Here is a 9,559-nt window from a genome sequence, read left to right as displayed (position 1 = left end):
TCGTCTCTGATCCACTTGATCTTTCGTCAACAACATCTATCATTTGGATTTCATCACCCAGTGATGGAAGGTCATCGCTTAGTGAGTCTGTGAATTCCTCCTTTGTTTGGTTCCTATCGTCCACTACAGATATCTCATCAACTATTCTTTTACACTCAGTCTCACGTAGTGGTTCTTCTCGTTCCTCGCTCTCTGATCCTGACTCAAGGATTACGCTAACCATTTGCAACGTTACTAGGTCGTATCCTTCATCGTCACAAAATTTTGTGGGCGTGCATTCATTAATGCATACATCCAAGTTTTTTGAAATCTACCATGGCAAAGGTGTGCTCATAGTTAATTCCACACGAAGTTACAACTATTTGGTCCAGGATTCCCAATGGTCTCTCTACATACCCATCTGCGAGTTGTGGTTTCATTCTCGTCTTTCTGAGAGAGCTAGACGGCCCCATTTCTCCCAGATTTTCTTTGTAGCAATCGCAACTCCTGCCCCACTGTCCAGGATAGCTATCGTCTTTATATCCTGATATTCGACTGGTAAGGTTGTATTACCTTCCTCACCTTCACAGTAATCTCCGACCTTGGTTATGGGCATAGGTTGGGCTTTGAGTTGACCTTCTCGTTTGTTTTCTTCTACCGTAGGGTTTGTTTGAAGAGGAATCTTTATTCCTTTGTTCTCCAAAATGTTTTCCCATGTCTTTCCATAAGTGTGGTCTGACTCTCAAGAGTTCTGACAGTGTGATTCTGCATGTTACAGGTGTCGACAACATCTCTTGAAAGACTTTTTGAGTCAATCATTTGTGGAACAACTCTCATCTGGGATGAAACTAATCTTATCTCCAATTGTGCCTCGTGTTCACCTATAAATGAAGGCAGGGTTTTCAGGGATTGAGCTTTGCTTTCCATCGAAACCTTCGTTCCTGCATCTCCATACAGCGATTGTATATGTCCATGTTAACCTCAAGAATTGGTGCATACTGTAACATTGCGCTCGTGTTCTTTCTATTTCTAATGGTTTCCCATAAGTGTTGTGGCCATGGTTCTTCCACTTCTGGAATTAACATTATAGTCATTGACTTAGCATCATCAGTGGTGTTCGGCACCACTTGGTGATCCAATGACAATATAGTTTCAGGCCTGGGTCTGTTTACTTGTGCTGATTCATTGATCTTCAATTTTTTTCGCTCTTTGTGAATCAGCACTTCTTGTTCTCGGGTTCTTATCGCATTAGGTTCCATCAATGCCTGGGCTGTTTCAATGAGGTGTTTACACATTTCCAAACCCTTCGTTTCCACTTCTGGTTGAGGATAAGTCAACCATCTCTGCTCGAAGGTTTGGTTTGTTTTTAGCCTTGCTTCATACGCTTATAATAGAGCATCTAAAGGCTCTAGCACTTTCTTGACCAAGACTGATCCCCCTGAGGATGCTTTCCTCGGCTTGTTGTTGTCCTCAACAGTTTTACTATCTCTCTCTTGTTTCAGTTGCTCTTTTGTTTCATGTAATTTATTTTGCATGGCAATTTGGATTTTTATCCTTCTTGTTTTCATTCTATTTTGTTTTGCCTTCCAAGATTTTTGCTTTGTTCTCACAGATAAACTCTCGTTTTCAGTGGGTATTGGCAACTCGACCTTTTCTTCCAATGGCTTGTTTTTCTCTAAGTCCTTGGCTTGGGCTCTGGTTACCGCATTAATCTGGATCATGGGTTTGGTTTCGGACCCACTGCTTGCACTTGGTAACACCCCCACAATATTCATAGTTGCTTTTCCCTTGTTGTCCGGATTCCTTGGGCAATCTGGCAGTATGTGATTCACACCACACTCGTCACAAAACCCAAAAATTTTCACTCTTTCTCCTTTGAAAGGACAACTACGCTCCCAATGATATGAACTTCCACAGTTATAGCACGGTCCAATTGGTGGTTGATTTTGAGGAGGTGGTCCCATAGGTTGTCCCGCCCTATTAGGGTATCCTCTTGGTTTGTAGTTCTGGTTCGCAATGAACATTAGCGTTCTTTCGTCCACCAGATATTGATCCCTCGAAGGTTGTGATACATACGTTGGTGGTGCCATATCCTCGTTATTTCCCACTGTTGCTAGGCTTCGTCTGCATACATTTGTTGTTCAGGTTCAATTACGTAAGGCTCATTCGGTTCCTTGTAATAAGAAATTTGAGGTGTACTATTTGTTCCTGGTGATGTTTCGTAAAGTTGAGCATACCTAATCATGGCTCTATTTTCCTGTGGTAAAGGAGGTTGTTGACCCAACACAGGTTGAGGTCCGTCTGCTCCTGCTACCATATTCACATTTGGCCCAACTTGATATTTTGGAGGAGGTGGCTGGGATGGTCCTCCTTAAGGTCCATACGGCCTTTCTCTCACATAGTTTTTGTTGTAAAAACACTCATCCGTGCCATGGTTCGTCCATTTTTGCTCTATTGCACACCATTTCAGTACTCGTCCATTCGCAACTAGTGCTTTTGGCTGTTGTGTGCACCACGGTGTCGGGTGATCCCCCCCACATATGTCACATTTCCTCATCTGAGGCTGTCTCATCACCGGATTTACTCTCATATGTTGCTGCATTCTATTCGTTACTTCCTCTATATTTTGGTCAACTGTTGGCATCAAAGAAGCCTGAGCATCTTTGTTGGTAGAGGGTTCACTCTTAATAGATGAAGAGCCACTGGTTACTGAATCGTATCCTCTGACACTTCCCCATATGCTTTTCAGTTATCAACAAGATATAACGCTTCTCTTGTAACCTGTTCAAATGTGCTACAGGCTTTCAAGTGAAGGTCCTTTTTTAAGGTTTCGTTTCTAAGTCCTTCAATGAATAGCACAGACAATCTCTCATCCCGTGGTAATTCTCTCCCTGGGCACCTCTCAATGTATTGCTTGAATCTCAAGGATGCTTCCTTCACTTTTTCGTTCTCCTTTTGTTTAAAAGCATATATCTGTGATACAATATTATGCTTTATACCCCGTTTTGAGAATTCTTCCGCGAACTCCCGTAATACATGTTCAATATTCGGACAAGTTTCAGGGTTCAAAGGTTGAAACCACGTTAAGGCCGTCCCTTCCAAGGTCAGCCCGAATCCCTCATATTGAGTATCAAAATCAGTGATCTGCTCTGCTCTTAAGACTTGCTTGAAGAGCGACACATGGGCACATGGATCCCCTGATCCGCTATACTTCTTTGGCATGCACTTCACTACCTGGGATGGCCTCATTCGTCTATGGTCTGCGACCAATCTCAATGCTCCCATGTCTTGACTTAATCGTTCTGGTACATCATGGATATCGTGGGTTGCTCTCGGTGGCTGCCCTGCATCGAATCTACTACTAGGAGGCAAATGTGATGGTGTGGCTGCAAATGTCAGACCTATTGTGGTATGTGTAGAGATAGGAACCGCACTACCCCGATTCGTAGCCATTGATTCTCTAGAACGTAATGTTCCCATGGGGATTGGCATGGAATACTGAGGTCGACTGAAAGAATCAGCTACATGAGTCCTCTCTCCACCTGTTGCCATCGGGTCTGGCACGACATGTGTAGGTGCTGGTCTCAGTGGGTTTGGAGTGACATAATAATGGTGGAGTGGTCCCCCAAAGTACGTATATCCTTCCAAATCCTTTTTATCGATTGTTGCGTATCATCTTCCATATTTGTCGTATGCGGCAATTTTTGTTTCTGATCCCTCTATGTAGGTGAAGACATAAAGTCTCTTCCACTCCGTCAACTCATCGACGTAGGGTTCCTCGCATCTATAATAGAGATCTTCCTCTCCATTATTATACTTGTATAACCCCACGTAGACTTTGTCTGTGTTGATTCTCAAAGTTTCATTTTCTCGCCTTAACCTCGCATTAGGGAAGCTCATTGTTGGTGCTTTCTCCTTAGGTACCTCATCTACTTTGGCTTTCGTGCCAATCAATCCCCACTTGTCCACAATGTTAGGATTCAGGACTACCAAGTACATGATACCTTCGTTATCTAGGTACATATCTTCGTTATATCTAATAGGCACTAAGTCCTTGAAATCACTTGGTCTATCTTCTATTTTCACACAGTAGCGGTCCATACCATCTTTGTAGATCTTGGCACCTTGCTTGTTGTCATACTGATACTTGATGAACAATAGCTTCATTGTGGCTGAAGGGTTTGATGGTCCTGCTGCCATGTTTTCTCTTTCGTTTAGGTATATATGTCCCAAGTTTTCCGTGAAATACTCTTAAGATCTCTCTGAAGAAGTATCAAAAATACTTTCGTCAAGGATCGGCTCTAACGGTCGTACTACACCTTGGTTTACACTCTCCTCCGTTGATAAAACACTTGCTTGATCCGCTAAAATTCGGTGTTGATTGTTATTTTGTTTTCCCGATCTCAAAAACATGAAGAAAGTGGAATTTACCAATTGAATCCAAACCTCTTACCTGGAAATGGAGTGATCTTCCAGCTCACACGACTGCATGGATTGTTACTTGATCGGTCTCTACAAATGAATACACTTGATGGCTATGAGATCACTGTATCATTCCAACTGTCAGATTCAACAATTTCACAATGACTTCAACACAATTTTTCTTGCACATTATTGACAGTATGTCCAATTTGGGTTTTGACAACTCTTGATATCTTAAATAGTCTAGGTTTATGAACAGGTCAAAAATGAGTCAAATATGGCACAGAGGTACACCGATCGCGATCGTAGTACAGTGCCCAAATTTGGTGAAACTTCTCCAGCTTGCTCACTAGGCTATTTTAAGGCTACCCACCTGATACTTTTGTATTCAGACCCCAAAAAGTCAAGCTTCTACCAGTTCTTGGTTGAAAGTGTCTGTTTTTCTGAATCTGTCAGTTTGACTTGATTTTGGTGTTTGTTTTGGGATATGAGAGATACCTAGGCTTTTCCTATGCACAGGCTATCCATCTGCATGGTTTCTTCCCAGTTTTGATGTGTTTTGGTCTACTGAAAGTCAATTTCTATGCCAGTTTAGCAGTTTTTGACTTGGATCTGTATTCAGATGATTTGATAGGTATTTTGAGGTTTCTGGCTCTTGGTCCTCTATACTTTTATGTTCATATACACCTGAGGATATCACATATGAAATCTGGTCAAAATGTGGCACAGAGGTACACCGATCGCGATCGTAGTATAGTGCCCAAATTTGACCAAATTTGGTATGCTTGTAGACACTGATGTTTTATGGCTATCCCCCAAGTCTTTTTGCATTTGGATGATCAAAAGTCAAGATTTTACAGTTTCTGGGTCTGTCATGCTAGTTTTACCCAAGTGGCCTGATTTCCTTGATTTTTGATGTTTCTAGGTGTGGTTGCTTTAGAAAAACTTGTTTAGAACCTTATTAGGAAGGCACATGTCAAATCTTGTACAATTCTGGCAGTGAGGTACACCAATCGTGATCGTAGTACCTGGGTCAAATCTGATGAAATTTTACAGGCTCTCTCTGACAAGCATTTCCCACTGTTTGGTGCTACCACTTTGTGATTTGAATCAATATCAACCCTGTTTGGTCAGATTTTCTAAATTTCAGAGTCTTATGGCCTTTTTGCGAGGGTTATGCTTTTCTGGCTTCTCAACTCTAACTTCTGCCCCAAATCTAACTGGAATGTGATTTACTTATCCTACTCCTAAGTACAGAAATGAAAGAACATAAAGAAATGAATCAAACAAAACAAACAAGATGGATTTTGGGTGAGATTTCAGTACTCAATCAAATTAGAGAAATTGAAGAGCAAAAATGCTTTGAAAACTCTCACTCACAGCTCCCTAAATCTCCTAAGAGAGGATCTAGCCGGTCCACTGACTCTAGACTCCACTAATCTCTAAACCCCTGTCTAGCAGCCTAACTGAGGTGTAAAATGGATTTGTGGGTTGATCTTCTTTTAAGGAAGCTAACTGTGCACTCGGTCACTCATCACCTAAGGTGCATTCCTCAGCAACAACACCAATGTTTGCGGGTCGCCGCGACAGACGTCCATAGCATAACTCTCATGCATCAACATAAAATATCAATACAAGGGAAGCGACCAGGACGAGGCATGGAAACTCACTAGGGTGTCAATCCTAATGAAGTGAACTCGATGAGATGCAACTACTAACTCTGCAAGCAAATCATACGCACTAAAGCCAAGTAATCTGTCTATGTCCTTCTACACAGCTCAATAGTCGTCACGCCCGTTTACCATGCAAATCATGTCGGAATCGCACGAAACTTGAAGGGGAGCTATAGGGGACTATCACGAACATATCCTCTCACTGTCACAACATTCTGGAGAGGTACAAAGATCGCAATATCTCATCCCAAAATCAACAAAAACAGATGATCCCAAAGGGTAGTTTTAGGGTCTGTGAAGCCTCTTCTAGGGTCAAAACAACATTAAATACGCATATAAGCACTCAAAATAGCAATTTAAGGTCTCAAACACGTAGTTGAAAACCTACACTGAATCTTGAATGATTACACTTGAATGGAAGAGCAAAGTAAGAGGAACACAATACAATAAATGAAATTCAATTTGGATTACCGTAGCCACAGTAGAGAAGATTACAAGTTGGAGCAAGAAGAAGCTCTCAAACGTACACTGTCTTCTCAGTTTCTCATAAAAAAATATGATGTTCAAACTTACAAAACTTGACCTTTATAGTTTAGGTCTTTACAAATGGCTTGTCCGGCCAAAAGCTCCTAAACTTCTAACTGGATCTCTAATATACAATTGCTCCCAGAAAAATAATCTTTAATTCTTTTACAAGTTCTCAGATTAGAGAAGCTCTTTTACAAAAGGATTTTACAAGGGTTTCCTACTAAAATGTGACTCTTTCTCTGGAAACCATTGCTTCATTGCTTTGTCCGCCAAACACACCGGGGGGAGGTCACCTAATAAAAACGTAACCTATCACGTGAGTTCAACAGAAGGGTATTTAAAGTTCTTGAAACTTACAAAAATATATATACAAAAGGGCATTAATTTTTCAAATTTGAAAAAAACTTACTGATTTTGTAAGAAAAGGGTATATTATATTCCTTAAAAAATTCACAGATAAGGGGTTTTACAAACATGTCTTGAACGCATGTGATATGGTAGTTTTAAACATAGTGAACCCCCCGAGAAACACACAAGGTATCAACCTCAAAAATATTCGAGGATACCTAAGAAGCATGTGTACAATAGAACAACATCAAAAGCTGCTAAAGTCTACCACTACTCTCAAGAGGATACAAAACAAACACGCACTTAAAGGAATCTTCCTCTTGATCAAAGGTTCTACACACGCTATATGAAGATTTGGCTACCAATCAATCAAAGGACAATTGCAACTATACCAAAACTGCATGTAGATCTCAAGAGTTCAACCAAACCTATAGACAAATAAAGTCATGAAAGCACCTACGAAGGTAATGGAGAGATTTGGATTCCTAAGTCTTCTAATGCTCCCAATCAAAAGCCAAATGTTGACAGTCAATCGAGGCCTACAACAACCTCAAAGGCTCCTTACAACAGGCCTAAATGGAATTCAAACAGACAATGGAGTCTTCAGAGTCAAAGAAGGATAACCCAACCAGCACGAATGCAATTTTAAAGATGATGAAACAAGTGGCAAAAGAAACCTTCAATGCCAACTTGGTCCTTCAGTAATCCTCTTTTTGAGGATTCAAGCTTTCTTTTACCTGAAGAAAGGTTGTAGTAAGCGTAAGAATGTGAAAAGTCAAGTCACCATAGTGCAGAAAACACTCTGTGGCATAGCCAGAGTCGGGCTACTGAGCCACTAAATGAGCAAAACGTTAGTCCCAAAGCTTCAAGTCATATTAAACTCTGTGCTAAGAGTTGTAGTTAATAGGCTTACGCTCAAGCTGGATGAGTTGAGCATATCTAAGTCTTGTCACTCATGTTGGATGAGATGAGCATAAGAGCCGAAGTCTATTAACATAATCATGGTCGAGTGACGTAGAGTCTAACACTCATGCACAATGTACAATAAGATGAGAGTAGATATCCTCAACAATGAAAACCCTTCTTAAAGGGGTGTCATCTTGTAAATTTGCGTCATATGCTTTTATAGATACACCTTCCTTTTGAAGAGCCCCTCAGAAGTCTTTCTTGCATAGCATATCATTGACCATGTATTTTTGTGTATGCATATATACGATGTCCCATCATTGGACATATGCATTAGACACTCTTTTTGCTTCCATCTATGCACCTTGAGTGGACTACAACATGCAAACAAATGTTTCATCATGCCATCCACATATTTGCTACCCCTTTATTTCCATATACATTGGCAAATAATCCCTTCAATACTTTATTAATGTTTTGCATGCTAACAAGTACTCCAATAATGCGCGTATCTCAAAGGCACTTTTTTCCCAATGGGATTTTTCCCTTTGGTCATCCACATATTAGAACTAATTTAGATCCTCATCATTCTAATTCTATTGTACACACTCTTCATAAATAAACAAAAGCCTCACCATTATGCTGCTACAACAGACGAATGCAACATCATCTCTCACATCAAAAACAAGTTTAGACCAATGAAGAACTTACGACGGAATGAACCTCATCAACAAACTCAACGACAAATGAAATCATATAGCCCATCAACAACCAATCAAAAACCTTCCATAGCCTCCGTGAACACTTCTCAAATAGTGCCCGATGACGGGCACTAAAATCGGAAGACGGGAATGTTAATTGAGCCGACGTCAGTTAATAGAAGTTGCTAAAGGCCCAAGACATACAAAGGTATATCAAAGATGAATACAAAGAAGCAATAAATATTGGAGTTACATATTTTTTACATTTTTCCAAAATGGTCATGTATTGTATACTCCCGATTTATTTCAAACCATTGTAATATTTGTAACGTCTTACGGGCTCAATGAGAGTTCCAAGCTGTAAAGAATAGGTCAGTTAGTGTGCTTAGGTTGCAGATTTAATAAGTTGTGGATCCTTATAGGCATTGGATGCCCGGACATTGCATATTTTTATTGTAGGTATATAAGGCAGTGTGTAAAAGAAATTAGGGTTCACAGGCTCATTGGTTGATACCACTCTTTGGTGAGAGCTCATGAGGTGTGTGGCTATGGATACCTTGAGCTTCTCCTTGCTCATGTGACTTGATTAAAAATAATCAATGCTTAATTATCTTTTACTATGTCTCTCTCATACTTCTTATGGTTGTTAATGATGCTTTGATTAACTGGATCATAAACTAATTAGGGGTTAATCTCACTCTAATCTTGTGTGAGTACCCTCTTATATTTTTGTGTGCATGTAGGTTTGATTGGAGTGCAGATGCTCAATAGATCTATGTGTGTGTGCTTGTGATTAGTGTGTTGCATGATAGTATTAGTGATGTGCACGTCTTGCAATCGTTCGTGTGTGTGATTGGGTTGATTTGAGGTGAAGAGAAGTCAATGTGGAGATTGCTAGACATCGTGGCTTAGCTCCTTCATACATCGATAAGCCCACCTCATAGAGTTTCCATTTGTGTTGCCATGATTATATCACTAATTGATGAGTGTTTCTATGCCCTA

Source organism: Adiantum capillus-veneris, chromosome 23 (genome assembly GCF_014529385.1).
Source record: "Adiantum capillus-veneris isolate H3 chromosome 23, ASM1452938v2, whole genome shotgun sequence".
NCBI lineage: Eukaryota > Viridiplantae > Streptophyta > Polypodiopsida > Polypodiales > Pteridaceae > Adiantum > Adiantum capillus-veneris.
Note: the sequence above shows the minus strand (reverse complement) of the source record.